Here is a 21,266-nt window from a genome sequence, read left to right on the forward strand (position 1 = left end):
TCAAACCAATGCATTTGCTTCTAACAATGACTCCTTGTCATCTGTGTTCGTGTCTTGTATAAGACCCATGTGAAATTTCAGAGTGTGATGAAAGGCTGCAGGATTCTCTGTTTAATTAAGATAGATAAAACCAAGAGTTTGAGTGGATTTATTTGTCAGATTAAAACTTCTTTGTGGTTCTGAAAGCAAGTATGAGCCGCCAGTCCCTTTTGCAATTAATTGACAAATTGAATTCAGAGACTGCAACTGTATCCACCAAAATGAATACAATACTTGCTTCCTGTTGACCTTGACAATTAGCGTAAAGGCACTTTATTTGAAAGCCTATGGTATTCGAAACAGTGAACTTGTGGCTCAAATCAGTACAGAGAGGTATGATGTAGTGGCCATTACAGAGACGTGGTTGCAGGGTGGAGAAGATTGGGAATTAAATACCCAGGGATGTCAGGTAATATGGAAGGATAGGCGGGAAGGTAAGGGACATGGGGTAGCGCTCCTAATTAATGATGAGATCAGTGAGGGTCGATATAAGATCTGAGGAGCAGAATGTTGAATCCATCTGGGTGGAGATTAGGAATAGTAAAGGGAAAAAAAATCACTGGTGGGAGTTGTCTATCAGCCACCGAATAATAACATTACAGTGGCACAGGCAATAAACAGAAAAATAAATATCTGAGGCATGTAAGAATCATGGGAGACTTTAATTTGCACATAGATTGGGTGAATCAAGTTGGTTGAGGCAGTCTTGAGGAAGACTTCATAGAATGCATCTGTGATGGCTTTTTTGAACAGCATGTTACTGAACCTATAAGGGAATGTGCTATCTTAGATCTGGTCGTGTGTAATGTGACAGATAAAATTAGTCATCTTGTAGTTGGGGATCCTCTTGGAAAGAGTGATCACAGTATGATTAAACTATTGCATCCTCCATTTGTATAAGAAATTCAGTATAAACCCAGTGTATTATGCCTAAACAATGGAGACTACAAGGGGTTGAGGGAGGATTTGGCTGGTGTAGACTGGGAACACAGGCTATATGGCGGGACAGTTGAGGAACAGTGGAAGACTTTCAAAGAGATTTTTCACTGTGCTCAACAAAAGTATATTCCATTTAAAAGTAAAGACAGCAAGGATGGGGAGAGCCAGCCTTGGAATTAAGAAAATAAAAGAAGGCATCAAACTAAAAGCTCAAGCTTACGAAGTTGCAAGAGTAGTGGGAAACTGGAAAACTGGGAAAACTTTAAAAAGCAACAATGTACCACCAAGCAAGCAATAAGAGAAAGGGGAGCTAGATTATGAAAATAAACTAGCACAACATATAAAAATGGATAGTAATTTTTTTTTATAATTATGTAAAGCGGAAAAGGGTGGCTAAAGTGAATGTAGGTGCCTTGGAGGTCAAGAAGGGGGAATTGATATTGGGTAATGAGGAAGTGTCAGAGGCTTTAAATGACAATTTTGTGTCTATCTTCATGGTGGAGGACATGTCTAACATGCCAAAGAGAGATGTTACGAATGTGATGAGGGGTGAGGACCTTGATACAATAGCTATCACTAAAGAGGTGGTGCTGAGCAAACTTGTGGGCCTGAAGATGGATAAGTCCCCTGGTCCTGATGGAATGCATCCCAGGATACTGAAAGAAGTGGCATACTGGCCTTCATAACAAGAGGAATTGAGTATAGGAGCAAAGAGGTCTTTCTGCAGCTGTACAGGGCCCTGGTGAGACCACACCTGGAGTATTATGTGCAGTTTTGGTCTCCAAATTTGAGGAAGGACATTCTTGCTATTGAGAGAGTGCAGCGTAGGTTCACAAGGTTAGTTCCCGGGATGGCGGGACTGTCATGTGTTGAAAGATTGGAGCGACTGGGCTTTTATACACTGGAATTTAGAAGGGATTTGATTGAAACATATAAAATTATTAAGGGATTGGACACGCTAGAGGCAGGAAGCATGTTCCCGCTGATGGGTGAGTTCAGAACGAGAGGCCACAGTTTAAGAATAAGGGGTAGTCTATTTAGAACAGAGTTGAGGAAAAACTTTTTCACCCAGAGAGTGGTGGATATGTGGAATGCTCTGCCCCAGAAGGCAGTGGAGGCCAGGTCTCTGGATGTTTTCAAAAAAGAGATGGATATAGCTCTTAAAGATAGCGGAATCAAAGGTTATGGGGATAAGGCAGGAACCGGATACTGATCGTGGATGATCAGCCATGATCTCAGTGAATGGCGGTGCTGGCTCGAAGGGCCAAATGGCTTACTCCTGCACCTATTGTCTATTGTCTATTGTCTAAATGGCAGAAGTTATAGTAGAGGCTTTGGTGATAATTTACCAAAATTTTCCTGACTCTGGGCAAGTCCCAGCACATTGGAAGACGGTGAATGTCACGCCACTGTTAAAAAAAGGATGCAGGCAAAAGGCAGGAAACTATAGGCCAGTTAGTTTAACATCTGTAGTTGGGAAAATGCTTGAAACTATCATTAAGGAAGAAACAGCTTGGCATCTGGACAGAAATGGATCCATCAGGCAGATGCAGCATGAATTCAGCAAAGGCAGGTCCTGTTTGACAAACTTACTGGAGCTCTTTGAGGATATAAAGAGCACAGTGGATAGAGGGGAATAGATGGACGTTATTTACTTGATTTCTAGAAGGCGTTCAATAAAGTACTACATAAAAGACTTATCCATAAGATAAGGGTACATAGAGTTGGGGGTGATGTATTAGCATGGATAGAGGCGTGGTTAACTAATAGAAAACAGAAAGTTGGGATACATGGGTGTTACTCTGGTTGGCAATCAGTGGTGAGCGATGTGCCACAGGGGGCAGTGTTGGGCCCGCAACTATTAGAAAACCTACAGCACAATACAGGCCCTTCGGCCCACAAAGCTGTGCCGAACATGTCCCTACCTTAGAAATTACTAGGCTTACCCATAGCCCTCTATTTTTCTAAGCTCCATGTACCTACCTAAATGTCTCTTAAAAAACCCTATCGTATCCGCCTCCACCACCGTTGCCGGCAGCCCATTCCACGCACTCACCACTCCCCCAGTAAAAAAACTTACCCCTGACATCTCCTCTGTACCTTCTCCCCAGCACCTTAAACCTGTGTTCTCTTGTGGCAAACATTTCAGCCCTGGGAAAAAGCCTCTGACTATCCACACGATCAATGCCTCTCATCATCTTATACACCTCTATAAGGTTACCTCTCACCCTCTGTTGCTCCAAGGAGAAAAGGCCAAGTTCACTCAACCTATTCTCATAAGGCATGCTACCCAATCCAGGCAAAATCCTTGTAAATCTCCTCTGTGAATATAATTCACGATATGCATTAATGATCTGGAAGAGGGGATGGAGTGTACTGTATCTAAGTTTGCTGATGATACTAAATTGAGTGGAAAAGCAAATTGTACAGAAGACATGGAGAGTCTGTAGAGAGATAGATTAAGTGAGTGGGTAAGGGGTCTGGCCGATGGAGTACAATGTTGGTCAATGCGAGATCATCCACTTTGGAAGGGAAATGAAAGAGCAGATTATTATTTAAATGGTAAAAAATCGCAGCATGCTGCTGTGCAGAGGGACTTTGGGAGTGCTTGTGCACGAGTCACAAAAGGTTGGTTTGCAGGTGCAGCAGGCTATCAAGAAGGCAAATGGAATGTTGGCCTTCACTGCTAGAGGGACTGAATTTAAGAGCAGGGAGGTTATGCACAGGGTACTGGTGATGCTGTTCTGGTCTCCTTACTTGAAGAAGGATATACTGGCTTTAGAGGCAGTGTAGAGGAGGTTCACCAGGTTGATTCCAGAGATGAGGGGGTTAGACTATGAGGAGAGATTGAGTCACTTGGGACTGTATTTGCTGGAGTTCAGAAGAATGAGAGGAGATCTTATAGGAACATAAAATTATGAAAGGGATAGGTAAGATAGAGGCAGGGATGTTGTTTTCACTGGTAGGTGTGACTAGAACTAGGAGACAGCCTCAGGATTCAGGGGAGTAGATTTAGGATGGAGATGAGGAGGCAAACACGAGGAATTCTGCAGATGCTGGAAATTCAAGCAACACACATCAAAGTTGCTGGTGAACGCAGCAGGCCAGGCAGCATCTCTGGGAAGAGGTACAGTCGACGTTTCGGGCCAAGACCCTTCGTCAGCACAAAGGGTCTCGGCCCAAAACGTCGACTGTACCTTTTCCTAGAGATGCTGCCTGGCCTGCTGTGTTCATCAGCAACGGAGATGAGGAGGAACTGCTTTTCCCAGAGAGTGGTGAATCTGTGGAATTCTCTGCCCAATGAAGCAGTGGAGGCTACATCAGTAAATATATTTAAGACAAGGTTGGATAGATTTTTGCATAGTAGGGGAATTAAGGGTTATGGGGAAAAGTCAGGTAGGTGGAGATGAGCCAATGGCCAGATCAGCCATGATCTTATTGAATGGTGGAACAGGCTTGACAGGCCAGATGGCCTACTCCTGCTCCTATTTTTTATGTTCTTATGTTCTTGTACCACTATCTGGATCCAAAAACAACCTCAGTAAGTCTTGAAAAATCATATTCTATCCTTTTGATTATAATCTGTGTTAAAGCCGGTGTCCTGAATTTGAAATCTAAGTGTATCTTCAGCTAAGCCCAACTCCCTCCGATTAAATTCATTCTGTCTTTAGTGATAAGTATCAGTCATTGCACTTTATATAATGAGATGAACCTTTTATTTTGAACCATAATAATCTCATTTATGCAAGATCATCTTAAATAGTTTCTTCCAAATTGTAAAAGAGACCACTTCCTTTTGAAGAGTTGGTAATTGCCCCTTTGAGCCTTGTTACGAGAATACACATAAAATTAAGATGTTTGCTGGCCTGGGCTAGCATCAGTGGCATCAGCAGTTGGTCTGCCACCTGCCCTCAGGGGAAGGAGAGATAAGGAACAATGGAGCAGCGTCTGGAGATGTGTAATGAAGGGATGTGGGAGGAAGAGCTGTCTGGAGCGGCTCCCCCCTTTGAACCCTGAACTGTTTGAAGTGATGGACAGGCGATACCCCAGCAGGGGGATAAAAAGGGACAGGTTCGCTAAGACAGACACACACGCCACCCGAGGTAACGAGACCCTGGAAGCGGTACGCTTCTCACGAGTGGGTGAGAAGTGCCAGACAACGACCAGGGTGGAAAGGTACGATCAGCGGGAACCCGGTGTGTGTCCGCCCTTGCCTGGGTGCCGGGTTCACTGCAGAGGATCGACCGCATCTGGAGGAGGGGTCACAGTCGGTGACCTCAGGTGACATCACCAGGGACCCGCCCAAATGCTGTTTGTGAGCCATCTCGCTGGTCTGTGAGTGAAGCTGTGCTGAATGATGAGTTGTTCCTATCCTATGTCTCTCTTCCCCCACGTTGTCCACCGCCATGGCAACGATTACTGCGAACTGAACTACTAAACTGGACTGAACTTTGAGTCATTTTGAAATTGGTCATTTACCCCTAGACAACGATAGAGCTTGATTGATGCTGTTATCTTAATTCTGTGCACATGTGCGTTTATCATCGCTGAACTGTTGCATTTATTATCCTTTCGATTAATGTGTTGCTTGTTTCTTTAATAAAACTTTCTTAGTTCTAGTACTCCAGACTCCAACTGAGTGATCCATTTCTGCTGGTTTGGCAACCCAGTTACGAGGTACGTAACATAAGTGGGGTTCTCGTCCGCGATTTTGAACTCTAAATTTGGGACGGAGTAAATTGATTGGGTTAAAATTCCCGAAAGAAAGAAAAGACAAACAGCAGAAATGGAGGTTGAGGAATTTATAAAGGCGCCGACCTTGGAGGCATTAGAGGATGCCAGGAAATCGGAATTGATAGCTGTGGCCAAACGGGTGAATCTTGCCAAGGTGAAGTCGACAATGAGGAGAGAGGAGATACACAGAGCTATTGTAGAGCACTATGTATCTAAAGGTGTGTTTCCCCAAGGTGAGCTGGGGGTGGTGTCTATTGAAAAACCTGCTGGAGACGCGGTACAGGTACAGCTTGAAAAACTGAGACTCGAGCACGAGTTCCGGGTACGGCAGTTAGAACACGAAGAGAAGCAGTTAGAAAGGCGGGAGAAAGAGAGAGAGTTAGAAAGGCAGGAGAAAGAGAGTTAGAAAGGCGGGAGAAAGAGAGAGAGTTAGAAAGGCAGGAGAAAGAGAGAGAGTTAGAAAGGCGGGAGAGAGAGAAAGAGTTAGAAAGGCGGGAGAGAGAGAAAGAGGTAGAAAGGCAAGAGAGAGAAAGACAGTTGGAGAGAGAAGAGAGAGAGAAGGACAGGCAGTTGGAGAGAGAGGAGAAACAGAGGGAAAGGGAATTTGAGCTGGAGAAGTTAAAGATAAGGGCCGAGCAGGGGCTCGTGCCGAACCAAGGTGGAGGGTTCCGGGCGACCCAGGAGGTTAGGCTGGTTCCCCCATTTGACGATACCGATGTGGATCGGTACTTCCTCCACTTCGAAAAGGTGGCTATAAGTCAGGAATGGCCGAGGGATAAGTGGGTTGTCTTACTTCAGAGTGTACTGAAAGGGAAGGCCCAACAAGCTTACTCCGCTTTATCCGCGGAAGATGCCCAGAAGTATGAGGTGGTGAAGGAGGCCATCCTCAGGATTTATGAGTTGGTCCCGGAGGCATACCGGCAGAGGTTCCGGAATGCGAGGAAGCGGTGGGACCGCACGTATTTGGAGTTTGCTCGTGAGATGCAAACATATTGTGAGCGTTGGTGCGCCTCGAAAGGGGTAGAGGGGGATTATGACAGACTGCTGCAACTGATTCTGATTGAGCAGTTTAAAGGTTGTGTCCCTGAGGGTATGAGACCCTACCTCGATGAGAAAGAGGCAGCCACGTTAGCCGCAACTGCTAAGTTAGCGGATGAGTATGCGTTGACGCATAAAATGAAGGTTGCCCCGAGTAAAGGCTACCAGAAGGGTAGTCAGGACGGCGGGGAGAGTCCACCGGAAAAGTCAGAAAGTAAGCCGGGGACTAGTGAAAAGGATAAGGTAGACCGGGAGCAGTCTGGTGGGAAGTCTCCTGGGGTCGTCTGTTATAATTGTGGGAAAGTCGGACACTTTGCGTCCAGGTGCTTTGCCCCAAGGAAGGAGATGGGGAAAGGAAAAGCGGAAATTTTGAATGGCTGTATTGAGCTGTTAAGCGAACCGCTAGGGAAGGACAGGTCTGAAAAAGTCCAGGAAGGGCGCGAGAGGTTTATCTCGGCCGGACTGGTGTCAGTGAAAAAGAGGTTAAAACCAGTTCCAGTGCGGATCTGGAGAGACACGGGAGCGTGTCAGTCACTAATACTGAAGAGTGTATTAGAGTTTAGCTCAGAGACCCAGACTGGGGAGGTAGAGGTCAAAGGTGTTGGGGAAGGGACAGAGTCAGTCCCTTTGCACCAGATACATTTACAGAGCAACCTGGTCTCTGGACTAGTCACGATTGGGGTGAGGTCCGAATTACCGATGAAAGACGTGGAAGTCTTGCTCGGTAATGACATCGCCGGAGGAATCGTGTTCCCAGTCGTGAGATTGACGGGTCAGCCTGCCAGCATGGAGGCCCCGCCCGCGATGGTGAATTTGGCTGAAACATTTCTGCCAACCTTGTATGAGACAGGGTGTAGTGAGATAAGAGGAAGTGAGGGAGCTGGGACGGACGTAGCAGTAGCCAGGAAAGAATTTGTGCAGACGCAGGAGCGAGACGAGGGGCTGATGGTTTTGGCCGAGACCGCTCTCTCTGACACAGCCTTGACAAGCTATTGTGCGGATAAGGAGGTGCTAAGGAAGAAAGGGAAATCAAGTACAGCATCCGCAGATGAGGAGTGGGGGGTGGTGCAAAAGAGTTATGGGGATGAGGTTTTTAACATGGCCCACGAGGTACCCCCCGGTGGACATTTTGCGGTGCTGGAGGAAACAGTTGGTGGAATCATGAAAGAGAGTTACCGGCTGCCCAGGGGGAAAAATGTTATTGATCATGACCGACGCGAACTGAGACGGTCACCGGCTTTTGATATGCTAACAAACCTAGCCGGTGTTAGCGTGGAAATCAATGATGCTAGGGGCCCCTTGATAAGAGGAAAAAACCATTTTGAAAAGATTAGGATGGGATCGGTCAGATGGGAGAAGGCTATTGTTTTGGCCAGGTCTACTGATAAGGTCTCTCCCTTAATCCCCGAAGGAGTAATTAAACGACTCGCACCCATGTGTTTGATTGTCCCGAGGAAATGCAAAGAACTGGGACGTTGGGTTATGTCTGTTACAATAGGGCAGCCAAGTAAACAACACCCATATTTTTCGAGTAATTCAGTGACTAAAGGGCTGATGAACACAGAGGTGTGTATTGGCAATTTAACACGGCTGTCTGAAGCCAGCTTGATAGTGAACCTTGGAAAAAATGAATTCGGCCACACGAATGTCACTTACCTGGGAATTGTGGTGACACAGGGGCAGCTGGCAGTGATGCAAGCTACAGTGCAGGCTATCGCTGACCTCCCAACCCCGACAGACAAGAGGGCCCTCAGAAGGCTTTTGGAGATGGTGGGGTACTGCAGGAAGTTTTGCAATAACTCTGCGGTCAATACCCGTCCCCCTCCTACTAAGCCCTTGCGAGAGAAAATTGAGTCGGAATGGGACGACCCTTGTTATTGTGGTCCGGGACAAAAACCAAATGAGAGGTTACATTGGTCGCAATTCATCAGTGTTTTTGGCCACTATGAAGTTTGCTGAGTTGGAGCCTGGTCTAAGGGATTATTAATAACACGTGTAAAAGGAACAGAAAATGTGATGACTGTCTGTCAAGGTGTTGACAGCTTCAAATTCTCTGTATTAGCTAAATAACTGTTAACGATGTATATTGTGTATAGAAACATAGAAACATAGAAAATAGGTGCAGGAGTAGGCCATTCGGCCCTTCGAGCCTGCACCGCCATTTATTATGATCATGGCTGATCATCCAACTCAGAACCCAGCCTTCCCTCCATACCCCGTGACCCCTGTAGCCACAAGGGCCATATCTAACTTCCTTTTAAACATAGCTAATGAACTGGCCTCAACAGTTTGCTGTGGCAGAGAATTCCACAGATTCACCACTCTCTGTGTGAAGAAGTTTTTCCTAACGTCGGTCCTAAAAGGCTTCCCCTCTATCCTCAAACTGTGACCCCTCGTTCTAGACCTCCCCAACATCGGGAACAATCTTCCCGCATCTAGCCTGTCCAATCCCTTTAGGATCTTATACGTTTCAATCAGATCCCCCCTCAATCTTCTAAATTCCAACGAGTACAAGCCCAGTTCATCCAGTCTTTCTTCATATGAAAGACCTGCCATCCCAGGAATCAATCTGGTGAACCTTCTTTGTACTCCCTCTATGGCAAGGATGTCTTTCCTCAGATTAGGGGACCAAAACTGCACACAATACTCCAGGTGTGGTCTCACCAAGGCCTTGTACAACTGCAGTAGTACCTCCCTGCTCCTGTACTCGAATCCTCTCGCTATAAATGCCAGCATACCGTTCGCCTTTTTCACCGCCTGCTGTACCTGCATGCCCACTTTCAATGACTGGTGTATAATGACACCCAGGTCTCGTTGCACCTCCCCTTTTCCTAATCGGCCACCATTCAGATAATAATCTGTTTTCCTATTTTTGCCACCAAAGTGGATAACTTCACATTTATCCACATTAAATTGCATCTGCCATGAGTTTGCCCACTCACCCAACCTATCCAAGTCACCCTGCATCCTCTTAGCATCCTCCTCACTGCTAACACTGCCACCCAGCTTCGTGTCATCCGCAAACTTGGAGATGCTGCATTTAATTCCCTCATCCAAGTCATTAATATATATTGTAAACAACTGGGGTCCCAGCACTGAGCCTTGCGGTACCCCACTAGTCACCGCCTGCCATTCTGAAAAGGTCCCGTTTATTCCCACTCTTTGCTTCCTGTCTGCTAACCAATTCTCCACCCACACCAATACCTTACCCCCAATACCATGTGCTTTAAGTTTGCACACTAATCTCCTGTGTGGGACCTTGTCAAAAGCCTTTTGAAAATCCAAATATACCACATCCACTGGTTCTCCCCTATCCACTCTACTAGTTACATCCTCAAAAAATTCTATGAGATTCGTCAGACATGATTTTCCTTTCACAAATCCATGCTGACTTTGTCCGATCATTTCACCGCTTTCCAAATGTGCTGTTATCACATCCTTGATAACTGACTCCAGCAGTTTCCCCACCACCGACGTTAGGCTAACCGGCCTATAATTCCCCGGTTTCTCTCTCCCTCCTTTTTTAAAAAGTGGGGTTACATTAGCCACCCTCCAATCCTCAGGAACTAGTCCAGAATCTAACGAGTTTTGAAAAATTATCACTAATGCATCCACTATTTCTTGGGCCACTTCCTTAAGCACTCTGGGATGCAGACCATCTGGCCCTGGGGATTTATCTGCCTTCAATCCCTTCAATTTACCTAACACCACTTCCCTACTAACATGTATTTCGCTCAGTTCCTCCATCTCACTGGACCCTCTGTCCCTTACTATTTCTGGAAGATTATTTATGTCCTCCTTAGTGAAGACAGAACCAAAGTAATTATTCAATTGGTCTGCCATGTCCTTGCTCCCCATAATCAATTCACCTGTTTCTGTTTGCAGGGGACCTACATTTGTCTTTATCAGTCTTTTCCTTTTTACATATCTATAAAAGCTTTTACAGTCCGTTTTTATGTTCTCTGCCAGTTTTCTCTCATAATCTTTTTTCCCCTTCCTAATTAAGCCCTTTGTCCTCCTCTGCTGAACTCTGAATTTCTCCCAGTCCTCAGGTGAGCCACTTTCTCTGGCTAATTTGTATGCTACTTCTTTGGAATTGATACTATCCCTAATTTCTCTTGTCAGCCACGGGTGCACTACCTTCCTTGATTTATTCTTTTGCCAAACTGGGATGAACAATTGTTGTAGTTCATCCATGCAACCTTTAAATGCCTGCCATTGCATATCCACCGTCAATCCTTGAAGTGTCATTTGCCAGTCTATCTTAGCTAATTCATGTCTCATACCTTCAAAGTTACCCCTCTTTAAGTTCAGAACCTTTGTTTCTGAATTAACTACGTCACTCTCCATGTTAATGAAGAATTCCACCATATTATGGTCACTCTTACCCAAGGGGCCTCTCACGACAAGATCGCTAATTAACCCTTCCTCATTGCTCAAAACCCAGTCCAGAATAGCCTGCTCTCTAGTCGGTTCCTCGACATGTTGGTTCAAAAAACCATCCCGCATACATTCCAAGAAATCCTCTTCCTCAGCACCTTTACCAATTTGGTTCACCCAGTCTACATGTAGATTGAAGTCACCCATTATAACTGCTGTTCCTTTATTGCACACATTTCTAATTTCCTGTTTAATACCATCTCCGACCTCACTACTACTGTTAGGTGGCCTGTACACAACTCCCAGCAGCGTCTTCTGCCCCTTAGTGTTACGCAGCTCTACCCATATCGATTCCACATCTTCCCGGCTTATGTCCTTCCTTTCTATTGCGTTAATCTCTTTTTTAACCAGCAACGCCACCCCACCTCCCCTTCCTTCGTGTCTATCCCTCCTGAATATTGAATATCCCTGAACGTTGAGCTCCCATCCCTGGTCACCCTGGAGCCATGTCTCTGTGATCCCAACTATATCATAATCATTAATAACAATCTGCACTTTCAATTCATCCACCTTATTACGAATGCTCCTTGCATTGACACATAAAGCCTTCAGGCGCTCTTTTACAACTCTCTTAGCCCTTTTTAATGCTTGCCCTGGATTTGTCGGCCTGCCACTTTTACTTTTCCCCTTTGTACTTTTTGCTTCTACACTCACTTTACACTCCTCTGTCTCTCTGCACTGGTTCCCATCCCTCTGTTGTGAACTAACCTCCTCACACCTAGCCGCTTTAATTTGATTCCCACCCCCCAACCATTCTAGTTTAAAGTCACCTCAGTAGCCCCCGCTGATCTCCCTGCCAGGATATTGGTCCCCCTAGGATTTAAGTGTAACCCGTCCTTTTTGTACAGGTCACACCTACGCCAAAAGAGGTCCCAATGATCCAAAAACTTGAATCCCTGCCCCCTGCTCCAATCCCTCAGCCACGCATTTATCCTCCACCTCATCGCATTCCTACTCTCACTGTCGCGTGGCACAGGCAGTAATCCCGAGATTACTACCTTTGCGGTCCTTTTTCTCAACTCCCTTCCTAGCTCCCTATATTCTTCTTTCAGGACCTCATCCCTTTTCCTACCTATGTCATTGGTACCTATATGTACCAGGACCTCTGGCTCTTCACCCTCCCACTTCAGGATATCTTGGATGTATCAGATAATGTAGTCATGTTTGTAATTTTTACCTCCCGGTAAAAATCCTTAAAGGGGGGAAGTGTTACGAGAATACACATAAAATTAAGATGTTTGCTGGCCTGGGCTAGCATCAGTGGCATCAGCAGTTGGTCTGCCACCTGCCCTCAGGGGAAGGAGAGATAAGGAACAATGGAGCAGCGTCTGGAGATGTGTAATGAAGGGATGTGGGAGGAAGAGCTGTCTGGAGCGGCTCCCCCCTTTGAACCCTGAACTGTTTGAAGTGATGGACAGGCGATACCCCAGCAGGGGGATAAAAAGGGACAGGTTCGCTAAGACAGACACACACGCCACCCGAGGTAACGAGACCCTGGAAGCGGTACGCTTCTCACGAGTGGGTGAGAAGTGCCAGACAACGACCAGGGTGGAAAGGTACGATCAGCGGGAACCCGGTGTGTGTCCGCCCTTGCCTGGGTGCCGGGTTCACTGCAGAGGATCGACCGCATCTGGAGGAGGGGTCACAGTCGGTGACCTCAGGTGACATCACCAAGGACCCGCCCAAATGCTGTTTGTGAGCCATCTCGCTGGTCTGTGAGTGAAGCTGTGCTGAATGATGAGTTGTTCCTATCCTATGTCTCTCTTCCCCCACGTTGTCCACCGCCATGGCAACGATTACTGCGAACTGAACTACTAAACTGGACTGAACTTTGAGTCATTTTGAAATTGGTCATTTACCCCTAGACAACGATAGAGCTTGATTGATGCTGTTATCTTAATTCTGTGCACATGTGCGTTTATCATCGCTGAACTGTTGCATTTATTATCCTTTCGATTAATGTGTTGCTTGTTTCTTTAATAAAACTTTCTTAGTTCTAGTACTCCAGACTCCAACTGAGTGATCCATTTCTGCTGGTTTGGCAACCCAGTTACGGGGTACGTAACAGCCTGCACTACCATTCAATGCAATTGCAGTTTATCATCTGAATTCAGTACTCCGTTCCAGCTTTCTCTCCATATCCCTTGACCTCTCTAGCCATTAGAATAATGTTTAACCCTTGAACAAATTTAATGATTAAGCTTCAGAGGTGCCTTCAGTGTAAACCTAACAGTGTTCACCACATGAGGAAATCTGCAGATGCTGGAATTTCAAGCACCACACTTTGGGTTTAAAATTTCTCCTTATCACAATCCTGAAAGGCTTATTCTGTATCCTTAGGCAACAAACCTCATCCTGGATAGCTCCAATATTGGGAACATCTTATCTGTATCTAGTGTGCCCATTCTGTAAGGATTTTTAAAATTTCAGTGAGGATTTTTCTAATTTTTCAGTACTCTAGTCAATATAAGACCAGTTGTTCTATTCTCCCTTCAAATACCAACCCTGTCATCCCAGGAATGACTCTACTGAATCAATGCTGCACTCTGTCTATCACAAACCAACTTCAGGGAGGGATACCAAAAGTGTTTATGATAGGCATAGACTTACGAAGACTGCGTACAGTTGTAGCTAGACATGCCGCATCCTGTACTCAACTCCTGTTATGAATAGTACATAGGATTTGCTACCTTAATCACCTGTTGTACTAACACACTTTCTTTTATTGGTTGGTAACAAGGACACCTCTCCCTTTCCTAATCTATCATCAGATAATTGACTTCCTGTTCTTGATACAAAAATGTATAACTTCAAATTTATTCAGATTATACTGCATCTGCTCTACATTTACCTTTTTCGTCAACTTGTCCAAATCATATTGAATGCTCTCAGCATCCTTAATTGCAGTTCAGACTTTCAGTAAGCTTTATGGCATCTCCAAATTTAAGGATGTTATATTTATTCCCCACATATTCACAATGTATATCATTGATACATGTTACAAATAGTTGTGGTTCAAGTTGTAGTACCCAGCTATTCCAACAACTCAGGAAAGAACAACTCTAGCAACACACATCAAAGTTATTGGTGAACGCAGCAGGCCAGGCAGCATCTCTAGGAAGAGGTACAGTCGACGTTTCAGGTCGAGACCCTTTGTCAGGACCCTTTGACATGCCTGGCCTGCTGCGTTCACCAGCAACTTTGATGTGTGTTGCTTGAATTTCCATCATCTGCAGAATTCCTGTGGTTTGCGTTTTTAAAGAGTTACTCTATTCTTTTTTTTTGTTTGCCTTCTACTAACTAGTTCTTGATTCATTTTCTACTCTGAATCCCATATGCTTTAATTTTGCAAACTAATCTGTTTTGTAGGATCTAGTCAAGATCCTTCTGAAAGTCCAAGTCGATAATGCTGGTTCTTCCTCTTCAATTTTTAATTTATATCTTCAGTAAATATCAGTAAGTTTGTCAAGTACAATTTCCTTTTCATAAGTGTGCACTGACCTTGACTGGAAGCTCAGAGACCTTGGCCTTGACCCTGCCTTGTGCAGCTGGATCCTGGACTTCCTGTCAGATCACCAGCTGGTGGTAAGAGTGGGCTCCCTCACATCCACCCTTCTGACTCTCAATACAGGAGCTCCTCAGGGCTGTGTACTAAGTCCCCTCCTTTACTCTACAGGATTCTGCAGAGAGTGGTGCAGACAGCCGAGCGCATTTGTAGTTGTGAACTTACCATGATTCAGAACATTTGCAAAGACACGTGTGAAAAAAGGGCCCGAAGGATCACTGGGGACCCGAGTCATCCCAACCGCAATCTATTCCAGCTGCTACCAGCCGAGAAATGGTACCACAGCATAAAAGTCAGAATCAAAAGGTTCTGGGACAGCTTCTTCCACCAGGCCATCAGACTGATTAACTCACACTGATTTGAGTGTATTTCTATGTTACATTGACTGTTCTATTTATTACAAATTATTATAAATTACTATGATTGCACATTTAGATGGAGATGTAACATAAAGATTTTTACTCTTCATGTATGTGAAGGATGTAAGAAATAAAGTCAATTCAATTCAGCTAATTCTGACAACATTTTCTAAATAATAATTTAATAATAGATTCTAGTGTTTACGCTTGTACCAGTAGCAGCTTAACAAGTCTATAATTCCCTTTTCTCTCTTTCAGTCATTTATTAAAGAAGTTGGATTACACCAGCTGCCCTTCATTTCTGGGAGTTTATTTGTGAAGATAGAACCAAAGTATTTATTCACTTGGTCCTCCATTTATTTGTTCTCCATTATAAATTCCGTTCTTTCTGAATGCAAGTAGCTTAAATCTGTCTTCATTAATGTCTTTAACTTCACATTTATAAAAGTTCAGAGGTTCATTTTATTATCAAAATGTGTACGTGGAATACAGCCCTGAGATTTGTCTTCTCCAGATAGCCATGAAATAGAGAAAAACCATGAAAGTCATTGAAAGAAAAGACATCAACCCCTTCCCGCATGAGAAAGAAAAAGAAACAAAACTCGCAAAACCCAGCCCCTCCCAACCTGTCCCTCGCAAAAAAATTAACAGATCACCCACTCAGACAGGACAGCTAAAACATCAAAGTCCTAACCCGCAAGCCCTTCTCGCGCACAAAAAAGCAGTGAAAATAACATCAACCCCCCACCCTCCCAACATCCTTGCACACAAAATTCAAGAATCTAACAGATCGCAGACACGGAAAAACACCAACAAAAACATCAGACTTCAAATCTCCAACTCCTCCCTTGCCCAAAAAAAATAACATATCACCTACCTGCCAATCAGCAACAAAAAAGAAAACATGGAAAAGCTGAAGGAGACCAATATAAGCTACAGTCCACACCATTAATCACGAATGTCTCGGAATTTCAAAAACGTCGTCTGACAGCATCGAGGCGACCAACAGCTTGAACTCAGTCTTTCCGTGGGGAGCGACTGCCGACCCACTTCCTTCATCCACCGGCCTGCAGCCTCCCGACTACCCGCCTGACATGGCCTCCTGACTGCCGGCCTGATGCTGCCTCGACCTCTGGCCCAACCTGTGAAGGGCGATCGCTGACCCGGCCTCCTCTGCGTTCGCCTTGATGTTTCAATCTTCCTTGATGCTTCGATCGGTGACAAATGGCTGCACACCCCATTTTTGGTTTCCTGCTCAGGACAACTCGTTCTCGCAGTCCTCCTCTGGTAATTTTCTTGGAGGTAGCAGAGTGCTATGTCACTTGATTTAACTCCAAACTCTACGTCACAGGGTCCAACAGTTTCTGAAACACAATTAAGATAAAAAGAATTAGTAAAAGGCATAGAAAAAGTGAAATAATTGACTATCTGGAAGATGTTGCCCGAGGAATCACTGTTTGCTGGCGCTGTCTTGACTGGAAGTATAGAATAGCTTTTATACCCCAAACAAGCCTACTTTTGTAGAACATATAGAATAGTACAGCACGTTACAGGCCCTTCGGCCCACAATGTTGTGCTGACTCTCAAACCCTGCCTCCCATATAAGCCCCCACCTTAAATTCCTCCATATACCTGTCTAGTAGTCTCTTAAAATTCACTAGTGTATCTGCCTCCACCATTGACTCAGGCAGTGCGTTCCACGCACAACCACCCTCTGAGTAAAAAACCTTCCTCTAATATCCCCCTTGAACTTCCCACACCTTACCTTAAAGCCATGTCCTCTTGTATTGAGCAGTGGTTCCCTGGGGAAGAGGCACTGGCTATCCACTCTATCTTTTCCTCATATTATCTTGTACACCTCTATCATGTCTCCTCTCATCCTCCTTCTCTCCAAAGAGTAAAGCCCTAGCTCCCTTAATCTCTGATCATAATGCATACTTTCTAAACCAGGCAGCATCCTGGTAAATCTCTTCTGTACCCTTTCCAATGCTTCCACATCCTTCCTATAGTGAGGCGACCAGAACTGGACACAGTACTCCAAGTGTGGCATAACCAGAGTTTTATAGCGCTGCATCGTTACATCATGACTCTTAAACTCTATCCCTCGACTTATGAAAGCTAACACCCCATAAGCTTTCTTAACTACCCTATCTACCTGTGAGGCAACTTTAAGGAATCTGTGGACATGTACCCCCAGATCCCTCTGCTCCTTCACACTACCAAGTATCCTGTCGTAAAGCGAAGAAGCAATTACCATTTATTTATATGGGAAAATTTTGTGAGCGTTCGCAGACCCAAAAATAACCTACCAAATCACGCGAAGTAACACATAAAACCTAAAATAACAGTAACATGTAGTAAAAGCAGGAATGATGTGATAAATACACGGCTTATATAAAGTAGAAATACTTTTCCACAATCATTGCCTGAACTGTTCTCCGTAGCAAGCGCCGTCAGCAAAAACACGGTGCAGGTGCTCTCCAGTAACCTTTAAGCAGGTGTGTAAAAAGGATCATTGGAGACTCGATTCACCCCAGCCACAAACTGTTCCAGTTGCCACCATCCGGGAAACAGTACTGCAGCATAAAAGCCAGGACCAACAGGCTCTAGGACAGCTACTTCCACCAGGCCGTCAGACTGCTTAACTCATGCTGACACAACTGTATTTCTACATTATATTGACTATCCTGTTGCACATGCTATTTATTATAAATTGCTATAAATTGCACATTACACATTTAGACGGAGACATAACGTAAAGATTTTTACTACTCATGTATATGAAGGATGTAAGTAATAAAGTCAATTCAATTCAATAATCTTTGATGTCCCAACTAATCAAGAACCCGTCAACCTCTGCTTTAAATATACCAATGAGCTGGCTTACACAGTTTCCCGTGGCAATGAACTCCACAGATTCATTACTCTCTGGCTAAAGAATTTCCTCCTCATCTCTGTTCTAAATGGATGTCCCTCTATTTTGACGCTGTGCTCTTTGGTCCTATCCTCTCTATTTAGGCCATTCATTATTTGATAGGTTTCAATGATTTTCCCCTTCTGCACACCGCTAGTTACAGGCATCCGGTCAGAGAAGCAACCACCTACAGTCACTCTCTGGCTTTTTCCATGAAGCTAATGTCTAATACCAAGTGACTGAGCCTTCTTTTCTAACCTCACATGCCTTGCTAAAGTCCATATTGACTACACCCACTGCCTTCTCTTCATCAACTTTCCTAATAACTTTTTTGAAGCCCTCTATATGATAGGTTAGACACGTCTTACCATAGACACAGCCATGTTGACTATACAAATACTTACTTATCTGGTCCCTTAGAATACGTTATGTGACAGAAAGGGTTGGCATTGCTATTTCTCCTGCTACATTGCCCCTTTGCCCAGTTAGTCACTCCTCCTCGTTCTGGCCCTGGTCTAATTTCCCCAGTAGTTCACACACTTTGCCCTCCCATTCTTCATTTCTTGGGAGTTCACCATTTGCACACACCAATAGTAAATCAATCGCTAGCTTGGCTAATCAAAACAATCCCTTCATGGTTTATAACTCAAAAATTAGGATTCTAGACACAGGCACTCAAAATAGTTTCATTTATTTTTATTTGCGCTGTTGCATTGGTTTATAGACAGCAGAGTGGTCCTAAAAGACCCGAGGGACAGTTTGGGCCGTCCTACAATAGTGCCTGAGTTAGTGGGAGCAGGCACCCTACACTCTACACGGGTAACCCACTGTTGGGGAAGCATTATTCTTTTATATTCATATGAGAATGTGGGTTTAACTAAAGCATTTGTTGTGGAATAAAACTGCAGGATATTAGAATTGCTGTTTAAAATGTTCCAATTCTGCATCTGAAATCATTGTTATGGCCTGGTCATGTGATTATTCCCTTCCCAAAGACCAACAGTAGGATTTCCTGGTCCTTCTAGGCCAGGTAGAGGCAGATTTAAACCGTCATTCTGGCTTTGCTAGAGAGGTGGGGAGGTTGGATTTGACGGCTGGAAAGTTAAAGACAAAGTGTGTCGTAGAGAAAGCTTCTGTATATTTATAAATTTTTGTACGTACATTTTTTTCATTAGTCTACTTGTAAATATTTTTCTTCACAACTTTTGGGCAGCTTTTGCACTTTTTCCTCCTGACACTAAATAACACCCCAGCTACACTAACGTGTTAGAAACATAGAAACATAGAAAATAGGTGCAGGAGTAGGCCATTCAGCCCTTCGAGCCTGCACCGCCATTCAGTATGATCATGGCTGATCATCCAACTCAGAACCCTGTACCTGTCTTCTCTCCATACCCCCGATCCCTTTAGCCACAAGGGCCATATCTAACTCCTTCTTAAATATAGCCAATGAACTGGCCTCAACTCTTTCCTGTGGCAGAGAATTCCACAGATTCACCACTCTCTGTCTGAAGAAGTTTTTCCTCATCTCGGTTCTAAAAGGCTTCCCTTTTATCCTCAAACTGTGACCCCTCGTTCTGGACTTCCCAAAATCGGGAACAATCTTCCTACATCTAGCCTGTCCAATCCCTTTAGAATTTTATATGGTTCAATAAGATCCCCCCTCAATCTTCTAAATTCCAGTCAGTATAAGCCTAGTCGATCCAGTCTTTCTTCATATGAAAGTCCTGCCATCCCAGGAATCAATCTGGTGACCTTCCTTGTACTCCCTCTATGGCAAGAATATCTTTCCTCAGATTAGGGGATCAAAACTGCACACAATACTCCAGGTGTGGTCTCACCAAGGCCTTGTACAACTGCAGTAGTACCTCCCTGCTCCTGTACTTGTATCCTCTTGCTATGAATGCCAGCATACCATTCGTCTTTTTCACCGCCTGCTGTACCTGCATGCCCACTTTCAATGACTGGTGTACAATGACACCCAGGTCTCGTTGCACCTCCCCTTTTCCTAATTGGCCACCATTCAGATAATAGTCTGTTTTCCTGTTTTTGCCACCACAGTGGATAACCTCACATTTATCCACATTAAATTGCATCTGCCATGAATTTGCCCACACACCTAACCTATCCAAGTCACACTGCATCCTCTTAGCATCCTCCTCACAACTAACACTGCCGCCCAGCTTCGTGTTATCCGCAAACTTGGAGGTGCTGCATTTAATTCCCTCGTCTAAGTCATTAATATATATTGTAAACAACTGGGGTCCCAGCACTGAGCCTTGCGGTACCCCACTAGTCACCGCCTGACATTCTGAAAAGGTCCCGTTTATTCCCACTCCTTGCTTCCTGTCTGCCAACCAATTCTCTATCCACATCAATACCATACCCCTAATACTGTGTGCTTTAAGTTTGCACACTAATCTCCTGTGTGGGACCTTGTCAAAAGCCTTTTGAAAATCCAAATATACCACATCCACTGGTTCTCCCCTATCCATTCTTCTAGTTACATCCTCAAAATGTTCTATGAGATTCGTCAGACATGATTTTCCTTTCAGAAGTCCATGCTGACTTTGTCCGATGATTTCACCGCTTTCCAAGTGTTGTTGCAGCTTACCTCATCAAGCACAGTTACCCACACCTGATAGCGAGATGTGACAACCTTTAATGAAACTCGGAGTCTTTTTTAGTATTAGGTAGACCCTTGGATTTGAGAATGACCTACATGCCCATTATTTCTGTGGAATCTGAAAAGGCTCAATGTAGGGCCAACAGGAGTGAGCTGTTTAGATATGTAAGAAGACATTTGACTAAACTGTGAGTGAGGGGATATTTTGGATAGTGGTTATGCTCTATCTACCATTTGCACTGTGCATATGTGTGTTTCAACAGAGGGATGAAGGGTTTACAAAGCTGTCCTAAATGCTTTATTTCCATGTGGAGAATTCAGTCGGGCAGGGGTTCCCTTGAGTCACTAGGAAAATCATGCTACTTTTAGGAATATTATTAAATTATTTTGCAGTTCAGCATGCAATCTTTTGGTGAGGCAGAATATTGAATAAGAGTCTTCTAAATATTGGGGGAGTTTGATGTCAGCTGCATAAATGATGGGCCTGCCCATTGATTCTGATAGAGTATTGTTAGCAGGGACACTGTTGGCCTTAGAGACGGCACTAATATTTTGATTATCCTGCCAATCCATATGGAGTGTTTTGCAGAGGTAGCATAGTGTTATTTCAAT

At 44.4% G+C, this 21,266-nt stretch overlaps 1 protein-coding gene and 1 long non-coding RNA gene across 2 annotated transcripts in view; both read left to right on the plus strand.

Annotated features, from left to right (window-relative positions):
- LOC134345527 (uncharacterized) overlaps nucleotides 1–15,364 on the plus strand; it is a 40,217-nt gene extending 24,853 nt beyond the window's left edge. The window contains exon 3 of the long non-coding RNA XR_010017715.1: nucleotides 14,867–15,364. This is a non-coding gene — a long non-coding RNA (uncharacterized LOC134345527). The remainder of the gene's footprint in view (nucleotides 1–14,866) is intronic.
- LOC134345972 (actin-binding LIM protein 2-like) overlaps nucleotides 1–21,266 on the plus strand; it is a 409,808-nt gene that overhangs the window by 51,086 nt on the left and 337,456 nt on the right. The gene's annotated exons all lie outside the window — the stretch shown is intronic.

Source organism: Mobula hypostoma, chromosome 4 (genome assembly GCF_963921235.1).
Source record: "Mobula hypostoma chromosome 4, sMobHyp1.1, whole genome shotgun sequence".
In the NCBI taxonomy this organism is placed as follows: domain Eukaryota; kingdom Metazoa; phylum Chordata; class Chondrichthyes; order Myliobatiformes; family Myliobatidae; genus Mobula; species Mobula hypostoma.